This window comes from Anomalospiza imberbis, chromosome 3, assembly GCF_031753505.1.
Source record: "Anomalospiza imberbis isolate Cuckoo-Finch-1a 21T00152 chromosome 3, ASM3175350v1, whole genome shotgun sequence".
In the NCBI taxonomy this organism is placed as follows: Eukaryota; Metazoa; Chordata; class Aves; order Passeriformes; family Viduidae; genus Anomalospiza; species Anomalospiza imberbis.
Window position 1 is genome coordinate 61,326,644 of NC_089683.1, and position 17,440 is coordinate 61,344,083.

At 40.2% G+C, this 17,440-nt stretch overlaps 1 long non-coding RNA gene across 1 annotated transcript; it reads left to right on the forward strand.

Moving 5' to 3' along the window:
• Positions 1-158: 158 nt before the first annotated feature.
• On the forward strand, positions 159-15,686 carry LOC137470892 (uncharacterized). The gene is made up of 4 exons (XR_010997299.1): positions 159-312; positions 5,778-5,889; positions 15,321-15,480; positions 15,597-15,686. It is a non-coding gene; the product is annotated as an uncharacterized lncRNA (long non-coding RNA).
• Positions 15,687-17,440: the final 1,754 nt, after the last annotated feature.

Consider the following 17,440-nt stretch of genomic DNA (forward strand, 5'->3'; position numbering starts at 1 on the left):
TAGGAGGAAATTATCCAGGCAACAACACACTGACACAAATCTTCATGCTGTATTGGTTCAGCCATTTGGGCAGCACTACTTGCCTTCCATGCAGTAGGTTTGTTGGTGTAATGGCTGGTATCTACAAGGTTCCTTGCTGTTAGCAGGGACTTGTGGGTACTTTCCAAGGCATAGCAATTCCATTCCTTCATTTAATGCCTGTGTCCAAGGCTTGGCCTGTTAGTCCTACATTTCTGTGCTCTATTTCCAAGGGCAATGTGGCAGCCAGCCAGCATCTCTGAGCAGAGGGGATCACGCTGTCGGTAAGCCGAGGTAAGCCGTGATTTCCTTTGTCAGAAAGGCAGAGACCTGCTCATTGTACAATACATTCTAGCAGCTGCAGGGATCTCGCTGCCGGAGCTCAGGAACATGGCTCTCAGAGGTTAAAGATTAGCAGCAGCACACCTCGAGTCACAGGATGACTCTGCCCCTTGCACTTTGCTCTGTCCCCGGCTGAGGACTGGCTGTCCCAGGGAGAGCGCTGATGCCTCTGCTCTCCGAAATAGCCCCGGGTTGTTTCCTGGGGAGAGCCCAGGGAAATACAGCTGCCTTGTCCTTTTCCAGGAGGGAACTAGGGACAGAGAGGTTAAATGACTAAGCAAGGCCAAACAATGAGTCAATACCAGCAGCCGAACTGGAGCTCACGAGTCCTTGGCTTGCGCTGCCGTGTTTTCTCTCCTGCTGGAGGAGACGGGAAGCCGAGAGGCGGGCGGCGGGGAGAGAGGCAGCCGGCGGAGGACAGAATAAATACTCGCTTGTGCGCGGCTGAACACAACCTCGTCTGTCTGCTCCTGTGCGCCGAGAAGGAGTCCAGTGTGTGCTCCTGCCATAAACTGGAGAGCCAGATCCTCTCCTGCACTGCAGCTGCTTTGTGCTGCCCGGAGGAGCGTGGCCCCAAGGCTGGCACGGCTGGGCAGGAGGGGACACCTTCGACTGTGCCGGGACAGCTTTCCCTGGGGCCGCCGGGGGCTCCTGCCTTGGGAGGCAGGACTTGTGCACTCCTGCGGATGGCTGGCAGGGTGCTCCTCCAGCCTTCATAATTTGGGGAATTTTGGGGAACCTACAAAACTCCAGGATCCACTTGACATCCGAGTTCTGGGCACTGTCCTTGGCTGCCACTTGTAGCACGACAAGCACAGAAAAATGTGTTACGGTGTTGGCTCGTTAGATGAAGATAGCTTTTCTGAAAGCATTGCATACTTTTGATCAATATTATTAATGTTATGAATCCAAATGGCTCGAGTTATGAATCTGGATGGTTTCATGCCAAATTTCAGTCCAGACTGGAACATTCACAAATGAAATCTATCCTCTCCTTGAGGGAGTTGCTCGTGGAAAGAAAATATACCTTAAAATGCAGTGAATGGCAATATTAGAAATAGTTTCCTTACAGTGTCATCTAATGTGCATATAAAATTTAAAAACTTAACTGCTTTACAATTTTAATTTAGGCCTTATATAAATCTAGTGAACTTGTCAGAGGATATTATGACACTTGAATTAAATAAAGCTAGATTTGTTGCATTCCTGGTCCTGTTAGTATGAGGTGAGTAAAAGGTCACCTTCATTGACCTCCTGCCTTTTGATTCCAAGATGCTTCTGACTGTTTCCTGGCTTTGTTTAGCAGAAGCATCCAGCTCTGTCACAGAACTGACAGTCACTGAGAGTGTCATGCTATATTTATGCTTTACGCAATATTTGTGTCAAAAAGCCTCTGTCTAAACAGACTCAATGTCAGTAAGCGATGACCCTGGAACAAATGGTCTGAAGTCCCAGAAAGCTGATCTTTTCCCAAAAGTGACTAATGTGAGGCAAATGGAAAATATGGTTCTGAAAATATTGTCCAGCTGTGTGCATCCGATTAAAAACATCAATTGCTAGAGTTCTAGTCCAAATAAATTATGACACATTTTGATTAAAGAAAACCAGGAAACTTACAATTTTTAAGGTGCATTTAATTGTGTCAGTATCTATTATATTATATACTGATGCTTTTGGTATCTGTTTAAAGGGACTCCAAGGTACAGACAATATATACGTTAACTTCTATCCCAAATTGCTTTGGTTTCCTTGCATCCAGGATGGAAATTCTTGCCCCCCCGGTAATCCTTCTGAAGATCACATATGGCTGGTTTTCCAGTAAGTCAGCTGCTTTTCTCCAGCTGGCCTCTGTGCAACTGGATAGGTTTTTTCAGGCCTTGTATAGGTCTATCTGGAGTGTTTTCACTGTAATCACTACCTATTAATGGGAATTTTTTTAAAGTGTGTAACAGAGTATAAAATCTGAGGAAATCTGAGAACTCAGAAGAGAAAAATTCAAGATGAGAAAAATCATGTTATTTCAAACACAAAACATAATCACCAGAATAGCTTCATCCAAAGAAATTCACGTCAGAATCAGCATGGTCATATAACTTTGGGAAAGAGCCAAAAATGCTTCCTAGCACCATTTTTCTAAGGGCTTAAAATATCTATGAATCTGATATCTGATTGTAGTATTTTAAATAAACAAACAAACAAAAAAAAAAAATCTCAGTTCAACAGTTGAAAAAGAAATCAAACTCTAACGTGTATGCTCCATTTACCTATCAATAATAATAATCACCTGCTTCTAATAATGAATTTAGTAATTGCAGCCAAACTCTAGTGGGCATAGCAAATGGTTGCAAGAATTAGTTAAAAGTACATTTTCAGGATGTTGAACTGCTCTGAACTACTAGAAATACTCTGATCTGTTGAAATTTGGGCAGGTGGCTTGGCAGGGAATTCTGCATAGTATGCAAGAATGCCTTCTAGTTACAATGTAAAGTGGCAAGATAAAAATTTAGATTCAAGAACTAGTTTTCAGGAAATTGAATCTCCCATGAGCAGCTCGGGTAACGGGGCAGAAGGGTACAGGAACTAAAAGCTGTGTGAGATGTGTTAGTACCCATGGTGTGGTTTTTTTAGACAGAAGCAGTAGTGGGACAGCAAAGAGGATTGTTCCTGGATTCAGCATGAAGTGGTTTCACAACGCTTTTAATGAAACACGAGGAGTTACTTCAGTCCAGCAGCCCTTGCTTCTGCCCAGTTTGTCTGGGGAAAGGGTGAGCCAGTCCATTACACACAGTGCAAGGGAATGTCCTCCGCTCTGCCAGAGGCTGGCAAAATTAAAATTGCCTCAGACTGATTCTATCTGTCACCACAGCATGTTTTGCCCTCTCTGTAGCAATGTGGTGATAACAGTTCCTCATCCCTCTGGCATATCGCCCTAAGGCAGACAAGGAGATTAACCTAAATTTAGCATGATATTGTTCAAAAAATAACCCCATCTCTCAGTTCTTTTTCCCTAACTAAGCAATACCATTCTGGTGAGTGGAGAAGGTAGGAAAGGGAAATGCCTTTTTTGCAGGATAGAGGCCTCTTAATTGCAGGATACCATCCATCTTCTCAGGATGCATCTGACACTGAATTTCCTCCAGAGGCTTGTGAAAAAGAAATATTTTATCAAACATCCTGAATTTCCCTGCTGTTTGGGTCTAATTATGTCATTTGCTAGTCAGGATGATTCTGAGATACCTAAATATGCTAAGATACTATGAAGTTCTTTGCAGGTCTTTTTGTAAATTATTTTGTAACTATGCATTAATCCAGTCTGAAGCAGATGCATACAGATAAAGCAGTGAAGGTTGATTAAAGGTATGTAGGTCATTAGAGTGAAATTCAAGATTTGTGTTGGTTTATGTTCTTACTGTCTCTACAGAATGCAACTTTGATGGTTGCTATATGATCTAACAGGAAAAAAATGTTGTGCCTTGCCCAAGGGTATATGATAAATCTATTCTTCCTGTTGAAAATCTAATTGCAATCTAAATTATATACATTCTTATTGTGTATAATAATTGCTGCTTCCTCCAAAGTATTTGTGATAGGCATCATAGCAGCTATCAAGGGCTGGCTTTTCCAAGATTTCTATGCTCTGACTCTAAGATTCTTCTGAAAAATTTCTCAATGCCTGCATATAAGCTGAGCTTGTGTTTCTTCAGAGATTTTATGGTATGCTGTAAAAAGCAGCCAGCTATTCCACACAGGCAACTTATACAAGAGCCAGTTCTGGGTTTACTTATGTTTATTGGGTCATTTTCTTCAGCAGGTGTGTCTGTAGGGGTGAGAGTACAAGGAACTTAGAGAAAAAATAGAGGACAGCCAACATTGTTTTGAGGATGAAGTTCAGCACTAGCACATGTATGGGGCACCAGCCCTGTGCATTTGCCTCGCTCCAGGTATAGGCTGCTTCTCAGTGACTCCATCTTGTCGCTGTGTTTTTCAAGCTCTTCCTGAAGCTCTTATCACATGATCCTTATTTATGGTTATTGCATCAGGACAGCATGAATAGGCTCTATTTGCTGATGGGTGGAGGACTGGTTTGGCAGAAGAGTGTGATTCACTTTGTGAAGAAATGTGGCGGTCAGGTCATTGAAACACGCGTGAGCGCACGCACACACACTCACAGCCATAGTAAGCCATATCAGGGGAGGATGAGTAAATAACGACTAGCAGAGGGGATTAAACACCTGCTGACCCATCAGGCTTAAAGAGCTGGGGAATGGAAGTTGCCTATAATCCAGAGCAAAGCACGTGATGACATAGCAGCAAACTCATGGCTTAGGAATCCCTGAGTGGATAATTCAGTCTTTTCAGGCTGCAGTGATGAATCACTGAGTGTTTTTCTGGGTGTGAGCCCTCAGGTGAGGAGATGCTGGCCACAGTGGAAGTGACCTCAACAACAAGCTTGCTGGCACAGATCAGGGGCTGTTCTAAAGCAGAAAGACAGTGGACCAGCAACACAGAGCTAGAGTTTAATTGTAAGGTTAAGATTAAATAATGATTTGTGAAGATTTAAGAGCACAGCTCTATTACATATCTGTGGCCAGATAGGTGATGTTAGCATCTAGCTCAACAAATGATAATTATACATGCCACCTTCAAAAGAAAAGTAATCTGAGCTGCAGTGAAATGAAGTTATAAAGATAGCAGTGGCTGGAAAAAAATGTGAGGGTTTTCTCCCTTTTTTGTCACTGCAAAGCGCTGATAGAGAGACGTTCAGATTTTGGGTTTGAAGGCTTTTGATCAAATATAATGTTGATGTAGACAATCAATGAAAATCAATTGAAAACACCTTAAGCATGGATTCAGTCATATTTCTGTGATCACAGAATGGTGTATGCATCTTAAAATATAGTATTTGAACAAATGCTTAAGAAATCTTAACAAGCTCAAGAGTTTTTAAAGTGCATATGAAGTTTTGACCAGGTAAGTTTGGGTAGCTGTGTGTACATACTCAATTGCTCTCTGTGATATTTCTGGGATATTCCGTAAAATAGGTTACCTTGTCATGCTGCAAGTATCTTCAAAAATAAGTTATCAAAAAAACAAAGAAGTAGAGACAAGCTAGCACAGCAAGCGAAAGTACCTGTCCCTGCACAAACAATGCTCCTGTGCTCCAGGATAGCAGACAGACAGACACCTGTGTAATTGTAGTGAGGGCCGGCACTTTGTAGGCATCAATATTGCTGGAAATGAGGGTTTGGATGTCACGAGTTTCCATGACCTCATTGCTCACAGAAATTTGCTGTCTGGGCAGAACTGCTGTTGCTGCAGCAAGCCAGCTCTCCCCCCGGCGAGGACTGGGTGAGGAGGGCAATGAGGGGGAACTGCAGTGAAACTTGACAAATCACTGCTGCTACTCGCTGTTTTAGGAACTGTAAGAAGTCAGGAAATGTAAGACTCATTTCTCTTCACCTTCCTGATTGCCATGTAGGAGAATATGTGGACAGCAACAACCCAATTCTGCAGCCTTCTCCAAATCTGGTGGGTTTAACGTGCAATCAATTTAAATTATATAAAAGGACAGCTCTGCCTGTTGGCAGGGAACAACTGCCTGCTCATTGTACTGAGTCATGCTCCCTTCCACGAAAAGAGGTTAATCTGTCTGCCCAGCCACAGCTTGACTTGTGGCTCAACCTAAGTCTTGATCCAAAGCTTGTCCATGGTCAGTAAGGGGGTGTCTGTCAGCTTTGGTGCGATTAAAACTCCGTGAGCATTCCTAGTATCGAGATAAATCTGTGCAAGGGCACTTTGGCTACCATAAGGAATACATAATGTCTAGTTTTAAGAAGCAACACAAAGAGTGTAGACTTCAGCAGTGTGTGGTGTTTGAGCAGTGTCAGTGCCAGTAGATTGCTGAATGGAGTTAATTCAGGAAGTCCTTTGCTCATCAGGCTGTAAAGTCTCCATTAAAAAAAAAAAAACAAAAAAAAACACCCACAACACAACAAAAACTAACCAGCAAACACTTCAGCTTTATTTATGCTGTTATGAAAAGCTGAAAAATGAGAGAGGGGAGAAAAACAAGCTGTTTACAATTTCCTGAAATTTGAGACAATTGAAAAAGTTTTATTTTGTCTTGATTTGCTATTTAATTGCTAAAAGAAATTTCCTATAGTCAAAAATGCTCTCTGCTTTTATAAATCCAAATGTACACATTCCATCAGCTGAGGCAAAGCCAAAAGGGTTTGGAAAGTGGCAGAAAGTTTTACTAATGAATGATTAGCATTTATCTCACAAATAATATTGCTCTGTTTCAATCTACCATAGGACAAAAAAGTATCTGAGTTTTAAAAGCCTCCTCAAGAAATCATTGCCATAAACTTAAAAACACCCATTGCACTTGAGAACAGGGAAAATGGAAATTAGCATGCTGTGCTGACTGTGCCGTCCTGTAATTCTCCCTCTTAGAGATGGCTCTGGATAAAAAGCTGCTGCCTCCCACGCCAGCACCTGCTCCAGCATTTTAAGTGTCAAGAGAGGAGCAGATCTGGTCTAGGAGCATCATCTTTTGTGGGGAAAAATTATGTGCCATGAGTCCAAATAAATGGCTGGAAGGGTGGAGCTGATAGAGGTCACTTAGTGAGATAGCTACAGCTTGGTGGCTAAACCATTCTCTAATCTGTTAGCACTTTGAATTTAAATATGGTCACTTTTACAGTATTTTCCTCCCACTTACTAGTTCCACAGTCACTGAGAATATGAAGTCCTATAGAAACTTTTTCTTTGGGAAATATATTAATCCAATATTATAATAAGATGTCACATGATTAATACTGTGCATTAGGCTTTGTTTACTTCACAGACTTGATCAATGAGGTCAAAACCAAGAACTTTTATTCAGAGATAGAGTCCATCCACCTACATTTTAATTAATTAAAAACCAGACATCCCATTTCTCTTCTCCTTGTCCATTGACCTCTGCCCCTAGAAGTCTTGCTCTGGCTATAGGATGGCACAGAACAGTTTGTGAGAACAGCTCCTCCACCCAGTAAAAACACTAATGTCACCAAGAGGACTTTGTGGACTAAATTTTTTTCTCCCTACACAGGGTCTGTACTTCTAGGCCATGCTTGTCCACAGTTCTCTTTTTCCTTCTTTTGTATTAATGTGTTACCACTTGCAATTTGATTTTACTGTAGCAGATAACTTCCTACTTTAATAGCATTGAACTTTTGCCTATTTGATCAGCAGAGGTACTGGAATCAGGAGAATTCTGCCAGCTCTTCCACATACTTCCCATGCAACCTTGTGTACCAGGCACTTGGGCTGGGTAGTATCATCCTTACTCATGATGATGACCATGGAAAACATATGAGCAGTCCCACTGACTGCTCTGGCTAAGACATGTGAGTGAGCAATCACCAACCTGAGCAAAGGTTACAAAATCTTGTACTTAACTTCTCTGCACCTGGGTTAACTACTAGGAAAAATTATTATTTCATTTTTTTTATGAGCAGTGCAAGCTAAAATACCTTAGCATCTTGAGAATAAAGATACTGCAGAAAGGTAGTGGAATGACAGGATGAACCTATTAAGCTCCCCATCTTATGTTGTGATATACAGTAGCTTTGATAATGCTCTCTCTGAAATCCCAAACAGGAGACTTCCTCCCAGATGTGAAATATTCTGGGTCAAAGCCCAGTTACAGTCTCTGACATGTGCTCCCACCTGGCCTCCTGCAGAATTTCTCTCTCAGAATAAGCATCATGACCATATTTAAATATTTAATCTTCTTTGAAATATATTACTAAAAATCTGAAATCCATTCAGAAAATGCCTGTTTCTGATATGAATTACGAGTTTTCCTGATTGGGGTTTGTTTGTTTGTTTGTTAGTTTCCCTTTGACAGGAAAAAAATTCCATGTTGTCTCTGCCAGATGAGGAAAACAGGTCATGTTGAAAAAGAAGTGGTTAACATGCTGTTAGCACCCCCACCTCCAAACAAACCAATGGTAAATGCTACTTGAAGCAGGTTTAACATATCTAAGAGATTAGGATCAGTCTTTGTCTCTACCCCAGATAGCTTGCTTTTAAATGTGACCTCCTTTCCATGCCTAGACAGATGCTCTTTGTCTGCTGTGACCACTCCCCGTGAAGCCATCCTGACAGCTACCTCGCTTCCTAGTCTCTCCCGAAGGGCCAAGGCTCTTCCAAGTGGTTTCCTCCTACTGAAAAGACTATAATTAGCTGCTTCCTCCATTTTCCTCTGTTTAAAATTGGCGTTATGCAGCCTTTCTTCCTGTCTTCTGGAGCCTCATCCCCCATCCTGTCCTGCTTTCGGACACATGTAAAAGGAAATGCTATGCGAGTGTGAATACATTGTTTAATAAAGACAAAATACAAAGTTTTATAGTAAAGAATCAACATTTTCTTCTTTTCCCATTGGGCTGTGGCTTATCTGTAACCCAAAATAGATACTACCTCCTTCTTTCTGAACTAAGACTTCCTCCACATTTATGCTAAACATTGTTACTATCCTGCTTATCTCAGTAGCCAAAATATTAAGATTTCCTTTATTGCTCCAGTATATTTTCCCCTATATATAAGTAGCTGCATAATAAGCTTTCCTGTCCATTTCTATCAGTGGAATAGCTTTTGAAAATGTAAATCCAGCAACAGAACTCAGATTCAAAAACTGCAGCTAAGAATGTATTTTGAAAGAATGTTATGAGGAAATTCTTGGTTTATGAGGAATTTGAAGATGAGAAGTCTCCAAAATCCTACAAGCAGAGACTTTTCCTACAAAAAAAGGTCAGATTTCACTGTTCATTTAACAGAATTTAGTGTCAATATTTTTAACCTTCTCCCAAAAAATCCCCAAAACAAAGGAAAAAAACCAACCCCCCCCCCAAACTTCAGAATCTTAGCATCTTCTAAAAATTGGCTTTGCAAATCTAGGGAACTTTTCTTAGTTAAAATAAATTATATGACAGCTTTTCAGATTTTTCCTACTCAATTATGCAGGTCTCAAAGCTCAGATCACCAAAGACATGACTGAAAAGCTATTTTAAGTTATTTCATATGCTAGTTTATCCAAGCCAAGCTTTGTAATAAAAATGTGACAATTAGCATTCCTTTGTAATTTAATATAAATTTATTCCTTTTTAATTTATTATAAGTTTATTCCTTTTAAGTTTATTTCAAAGGAGGATAACTTTACAAAATAATTTTCTAGCTTTTTGCATAGGCTTTGGCAAGTACACTCTTATCTACTGAACTATATGGGTTTGAAAATAGATATACAGTACTTCAAACAGCAGTTCTGAATTATTGTGGAAGCATAGCTGTTAGCATGTATTTCTTTTTGGCTTTCTAGCCTAGGACATTTTGTAGGACACATATTCACTTTGCCAATTAAAGTTCTTGTGTCAGTCTCAGTCTTGAGAAGCCCTAAATCCTGTTGTTCATTTCCATACTTTGTTCCTGTCAGTTGTACCCATCAGTTCATAAATCCATAAATCTAAAGTCTAAGATGCTGAATCCAGAATCTCCACGCAGTCCAAAAGGCTTCTGCATGTCTTTGCACACCATAACTTTCAAGGTAATTACCCTATCAAGACCTATAGAATAAGGACCCAGTTAAGTTTTGTGTTTCAAACTACTCAGATGATATACTAGATAAATATCACTTTTTCCTTCACTGCTAAACATAAACTCTGATTCCACCTCTTCAGCTAAGGTCTCTATTAGTTAGTATTATCTAGAGGAATTTCTGGTAGTCAAAATGCAGTAGGTCGAACAAGGAAACATCTAACATGTGAGCAGTTTCACCCAAACTCTTATAAAACTCTAAGACTACTCAAGAAGTTTATCCTACTTGTCTAAACTCAAGCTTATTGCTGGGCTTTCCTGCTCAGGATCTCTGCTATCGTAGGTTGTGTATGCTGGTATAAGCCAGTAAAGTAAGTGCATGCCCTATGAAATCCAGTGTGCCTGGGGATGTTCCCCGACCAAAATGGAGCCAGAGAAAAACCTCATGGTTTACCAATGTCAGTGACTGCCTTTAGCCTACCAATACAATCAGTCACAGAAGACTGGCAAACTGCAGGCCCTTGGTTCTGCTGTGTTGGCATTAGCACAGGTATCTTCTGCAGAGATGGATATTCAGAGCAACAGCAGTGTGCCGCTTCCAGAGATTTTGTTACCATGTGGTATCAGAAAGGAGAATCCGTACCTGTCACTGGGAGCACTTATGCTGAAGTTATGGGGAGCCCCATGAGCTGTTCTGCCATGAGGATTACACAGTAAAGCAAGTGGTTCTCTTCTTGCTTGACAAAAAAGATGCTCATTTGATTTAAACAGAAATACACTGTGACATCCTTTATCAGTGGAGACAGTTTTCTGCTTGAGTGAAAGAATGGCCAAATAATGATACAATAACAGAAAGCTGACAAAGAAAAGCTATTACACATTCAGCTTTTATTTAAAATTACCTTTGGCCCCTAGAACAGCCAGGGCACTTCCCCACACGCTTCTGCCACTGGTGGCAGAGAATGAGCCTTAGGAGAGCAAAGTACAGCAGCAGCAGTGGCAGCATCATCCCTGCCAGTCCCCAGCTCTCTGCTGATTCAGGTTGTCACTGAGCCAACAGAGACTTTCATTGCACCGCAATTCATCTACCAATGCTTTAAAATGAGACTGCAGCCCCTGTCCTCATTTGACTGGCTCACTGAAAGCCCACAGCAAAATCTGCTGGTTTAACTTCTCCTAGGGATGGTAACATTACAATTATTTTGACATTGTGAAATCTGGACTTTGCCAAGCAGGTAGGAGAAATAATAAATGTTATTAGGTTACTCTGAACTGTCTGTTGGCATTCATGTCACAGAAGCCAACTGGTTGGAATATCAGCTATCAGGCTCAGTTATACTGGAAAGACACTTGCAAAAACTACCAGTTAATGGGGATACCTGAAGGAGGGATGGTGCCAGAGGAACTCAGTAGAAAACAACCTGAAGTGTCCCTTCTCACATGCTTTGTAATTAAACATAAGAGGAGTCAAGATTTCCCTTCACAAAAATACACTCCTAAGGGAGACTCGACATCTTGCATAAAAACAAATGAGAGAAAATTACTCAGAATAAAAAATCCAAGGCTGTAACACAGCCAGAGGCATTTGGCAGAAGACAGTGAGCCAGCAGCAATTGCTGCAGGGGACACCACTCTAGGTTTGGCTGCAGAGAAGTTTCCAGGCAGTCAGCCCACATGAATGGAATAATGGCATCTACATGGCTGAGAGATATCCGTGCTGGATCAGGTCAGGATATTCTGATGGCTGAGTTACAGGAACAGTCCTTTTTGTTTAAAAGGAGCATATCTGGCTGTTGCATTGGCCATTGGGCATAGGATACACATGAATAGGTTTGCCTGTGTCAGGGAACACCTCTTAGCTCCAGGAGAACAGCCTTTTTGCAGAAGTTCCACCTTGCCTGTCCCCATCCTTCCCCAAATCATGTGACTGAGAGGCTGGAGAGTTTAAGTCTTTAAGTCATCTGTCCTTGAGGAGAACTTTGCAGTTAGAACTGCTCTTATGCAAGGAAGCTGCTGAGCAGCTCTAGCCTGAGGGAAAAAAAAACCCAGCCAACAAATGCTTGTTGCCAGCTGGGGTCAAAGCAGAAGCTCAGCAGGGTTTGGATGGGGATTGCTAGGGAAAACAATGAAGAGGTTAGCAAGGAGAGAAGTGGCCTCTTCAGAAGTGAGTTTTTGTGGACTGGGAAAAACTTCTTGGCAGGTCAGGAATCACCTGTAGGGACCAAGATGAGGTAAGGCCAGGATTTTTATCTGTGTTGGAACTGCCTCGTATGGTGGTCTGCAGTGCCCAGGGCTCACCTCTCTGCAGAGACACTGTGGGCCTGGAAAGGTGCTAGGAAACTCTTCAATTTCATTGCCATTAAAAATTCCAGCAAAAAGCAATCTATGGATCTGACGTGGAATTAAAGCTTTGAATTTGCCTTGCAAGACAAAGAAAGAGATAGTTAGGAAACCTGACAGACAGGTCAACTATTTAGAAATGTGGGAAAAATGTTCGGTGTGGGTACAGTCCTTCATAGAGAAGGCCACGATTGAGGATTGGATGGCCAGAGGCTGCCACCAGTTCTATCTCACACAGATGCAGGGTGGATCCTGCATTGTTTATGGTGGAAAACAAAGCTTGGAAATAGAAGATTCACAAAAGACAACTAAAAATATTTGGTTTCATGACTCACTGCGGTGCTTAAGGGGTTTTATGTTTGTTTGTGTTTTTTCTAAATATCGTATTACAGTCACATTCCATTTGTGACATTTCCAGTTCCTCTTCCATTTGTTATCATAACTTTAAGGAGTCTCTTTTCAATTTAACTTTAATTTAATTTTGTGACATTGCCTGTAGCAGCATTTTTTTATTGTTCTAAACACCTTGGACTGATGTAGCAATGACAGGAAACACCAGCAACCTCCTGATAAAGAGCAGCTTTTGGGTAAACACATCACCAGAGACAAACTGAATGATGTGATATGTTGAAAAAATGCACAGGTTGGGTTCAAGAAAATGAGAAAAGGTACTTCATCATATAGCAGGTCTTGTCCTCAGCATCTCTTAGGTAAGCTCACTGCAGTAATTTCTAAATGTCAGTGGTTACTTTGATAGCATAGTGCTTTTTTATTTGTTCAGTGACTGTTTTTGATGTCAAGAGCAGCTGTGTTCAATCTTCTTTATTAAAAAAAAAAAAAAAAGAGTAGAGCTTAGCATCTGAAAAAATTGGCTTTGTGTGACTAACCACAAACAGGACACATGACTGAGTAGTGCTGCGTTTGCTGTGTTCCCCTTCAGTTTAAACAGTTTGAACAAGTAAACTTAAAGGGGAACTCTCAATTTGCAGAATATGTTTAGAGGTCCTCATTAAAGCAAGCTCCAAAATTTGCCCTCTATCAAAAAAATAAGAATATCTGTACTTTGGAAAAGGAAGAAGCAGAATTTGCTCCTCTCTGTCTTCTCTCTTTAACCTTAGTGTAAAATTCAGATTTCCAGGAAATATTTGTAGGGTTTTTGATGTCTGCCTTTCCTGGGTAGCTAGAACTATCCCTAGGGCTGCTTCTGATATTTTGAAGAAAAGAAGTGCCAGCTAGTATGAACATCTCATATGCAGAAAGAAGTGAAGATATCCCTAAGGTATCCCTAAGGTATCATTTTTTTTTAACACCAGTAATAAATTAAATGCTTGAGTAGACTCATTGGTTTTACTAGTAATACAGGATTTTTTAAAAAGGTTAGAATACTTAATTCTATAAAGTATCTTGGAACTGCAAACTATTTAATACTCCTACTAATCAATGTTCTTGTACCCTGCAACCAAAGAAAAATGCTTTTCTTCAAAACCTGAGGCTGTGTTACAAAAAAACCCCTTAGATACTTGAAATTTTCTGACCTGCCCACAGTCACATAATTTGCTCAGCAGCAATGCAAGATATGCAGCCTACAGAGCCTCTTTTGTAGCCCATCATCTAGCCATAGGCTTTCCTTTTTCTTCTCTGGTACATCATTATGTACTGGGATAGCATGATCTTTATTGGCTACAATGCACAGAAATAAATCACAAGAAGTAGGGTCTAAGGGACCTTAAGATTCCAAGATCCTCCCTCAAGACAGGATAAACTTACAAGAGGTCTACATCTAGTTATATTACAATGCAATTCATGAAAGATTCTACTTTCTCCCTTTATTTTATCCCCTCTTGGACTTGTCTGGGCTAGAAGACAGATTATGCACTGGAGATCTAATAAAGGTTGACAAAAGTGAGAATTATATAAGTACTAGAAAGAGGCTTCATAGCTCTTTCTCTAGCTGCAGGACACCCTAACCCGACTAAAGAGAACAGCTAGTGGAAATTAATACCTCTTTGCATTTGCTTTGAAGCGTTTCTCATCACCTTGACCTTAAAGTGATCGTTAAAGGTGGGTTTATGAATGCAGGGGGAGCTGCTGATCAGCAGCTTCTTCTTGTGAAATAATTTCACTTTCAATTGTTTCTAAAGGGATCAGTGGCTCAAAATAATATTTGCGGGTTAAAGGATGCTAAAGCCTGATTTAGTCTTTTGGTGATCTCATAATACAAATGCTACAGAACTGAATTCCTTGTGTATGGAAACACAGCCAACAAGAGACACTGAAATCTCCAACATTTCCATGATGAAAACAGAAAAAATGTAACAGAGTAATAAACTGTTAGAAAGGAAAAATCACAAACTTTGAAAAGTCAGAAATGTATTGCTCCAAAACATCTGTCTGTGTCATGGGGGAAAATTGTGAGTGAATGCTGTGCACACTGGAGAGTAAAGAGTAAACCAGGGATACAATACATTTGAAATCTGTGCTGATCAGTTGATATGAAAATTCTTGTTTTTATAAAGAGAGCACACAAATTAGTTTATTTACATTTAAAAGTATATACTCATGACAGAGCATTTATCCACAGGGTCTGCAGCTTTGCGTGCTCACTGTCACAATGCAGAGCAAAGTATATCTTACAAAGCTTTGATACTGACTGTCCTTTGAATTTAAATATAAATGCTGGTAGATGTATGCCCATAGATTTGACCCTACTTTCATTAAGCTGCCTCAAAAAACTGCAGCCTAGTGCTACACTGGCAGACTCATAGTGTGCCACTGCTCCCATCTGAAGAAACTCAGAGACCAGCACAGAAGGGCTCAGACCACGTTTGTCCTGCAGCCTTCTGTAGCTTTCTTCTCAGTGAACTTCTCAATGAGGACAAACAGCTGGACCTTCATCGAAACATGTCAACAGAGAATAATCAATTGCATCTTTAGCGCAGTCAGCTATCTTGTGTCTTGGAAGACAATTTGCATGCCATCTTAAGAAGCAAAAGCTTATTGAAGTTGACAGGACCTCATGATTTATATACTTGTACATTTAGGTGAATATGTAGTGGATCACACTCCTGTTGCTTTGCTTGTTGAAACTGCAGTCCCCTAAGATGTGAGGGCACAGCAGCTGGCACAGCTCTTCCACCATAACAGGAAAAATGGAAATAAGCCACAGGCAGACAGCACTACAGATGGAAAGGGTCAGTAGTGGTAAGAATCAATAGTGCTAATGGTATGTCCCTTTTACTAAAGCTAGCAAGAAGAAAAAATGAAATATTTATCCCTTTTAAAATATACTTTTTACTAAACTGTATTCTATTTTTCAGGAAAGCTGAGTTCAAAACCTATTGATCCCAGCAGCCCTTGCATTAAAACATAAATGAACATAGAGTATGCACAAAAAATCTAAATGCAAACTGTGGCCCACAAACTCACAGCAAACCATCTAAAGTGCATGACATGTATGCAGGTCCAAGTATCCCATCTCAGATGTAAGCATCTATAATACCAAACAGTGTACAGCTCAGAAGGGAATGCATAAAAGTAAGAATTTTATTAGTGTCAGGTGTTTTAAGAAATGTTTTATCCCTTGCACAAGAAAGAATGTTTTTTGTATAATTTCTTTCAAAGCTTATACTGCTTAAAATTACATACATCTATCACTGATTATTCTGCTGAAAAGTGAGAAAAAGAATATCGGAATTGCTCAAAACATTGGTTACAGTTAATGGAAAAAGGGAGAGAAAACCTGGTTCCCCCACTATTATCTAAAGAAAGAATAGATCATAATGACCAAGCAAGCTCCAAACTGTTGCAGCCATGGTGCTCATCCATAACGATCTGCACTAGGTATTTAATCCATATATTTCCCTTGAGTGTGATCAAAGCTGCACCAAAACATGTTCTTTGCAATCAACTTCACAAAAAAAAAAAAAAAAGAAAAAAAAAAAGAAAAAAAAAAAAAAAAAAAAAAAAAGAAAGAGGTTTCAGAAAATTGACCACGTCTGAAAGTGCATTGCAACAACATCTTGTCTCTGGAATAACCATCCTTTCTCTCTCTCTCTCTCTTTATTTTTTTTTTTTTTTTTTTTTTTTTTTTTTTTTTGGAGTAGCTGAGTAGCTTTTTCATATCTTCTGTGGAAGAAGCTGTTTTTATGAATTTTTAACAGAAAATTGAATCTGGGGAGTCCACCATGACTTCAAACTCTTAGCTTCACAAAGATGTGTTAAAAACACCCCAATACCCTGAGAGTAAAGAATTTGGCATGGCATGGCATTGCACTTTTCCCATAGTGTAAAGAAAACAGCATATTCATATGCAACACAAAACCAGTCTTGGCTGTATGCTTATTAGAAATATAACTATGTAAAAACAGAACTTACATTGAAAAGGGCCCACATTATATGCCACAGTTCAGATAATGGTATTGGATTATCAGGTCTAAGAAGATAAAATCCTTAATTCACAATCAAATGCATGAAGCACAGTTTTTCTTAGAACTGCTTATTCAGAGACAGAAAATTCACAGGAATTTGGGTGCAATTTTGGGTGCAATTTTCTAAAGCAGCTTTTCCAGATAAGTCTGGACCTAAAATCCAACAGTATTTCAGGACTGGCTGCCTTACTGTTTTGATAGTGATCTTCCAGCACCAGGTGCAGAGTAAGATTGCAAAGCGTGTCTGTAATCTCCTGAGCATCATCTTAAACTGCCAGGCACGGTTCTGGGTAATTGAGAGGCAAAATCGTGCTTTCCTGCAAATGCCATATGGTTCAAGATTTCATGTACTTTGTGTCCAAAAGCTCCCAGCATAAAACAAAGGAAAATATTAGTAATTTTCTTCCTCAGAATACATTTTGTTAAATGTATTTTTCAGATACATTTGCAAGTGATGCCACTGGACTTTGCTGAACAGAGCGGTGCACAAATGGGATTCAGCAGCTGCTCCCTTCCTACTCTGTGCAGATAACAGTAAGTTTCATGCATGTGGCAGCTCCTATCATTTTCTGTCCAAATCTGGGGGAGGGAAGGATACAGAAGATAGGAGGAAGCAGTATTTTATATTGCTATCTGGCAAACTTCTCAGAAACATTGAAGAAATGGTGTTAACACAATTCTGAAAGAGAAACTGCTGCTCAGCTGAGAGGAAACATGATGCCCAAAGAACTTCT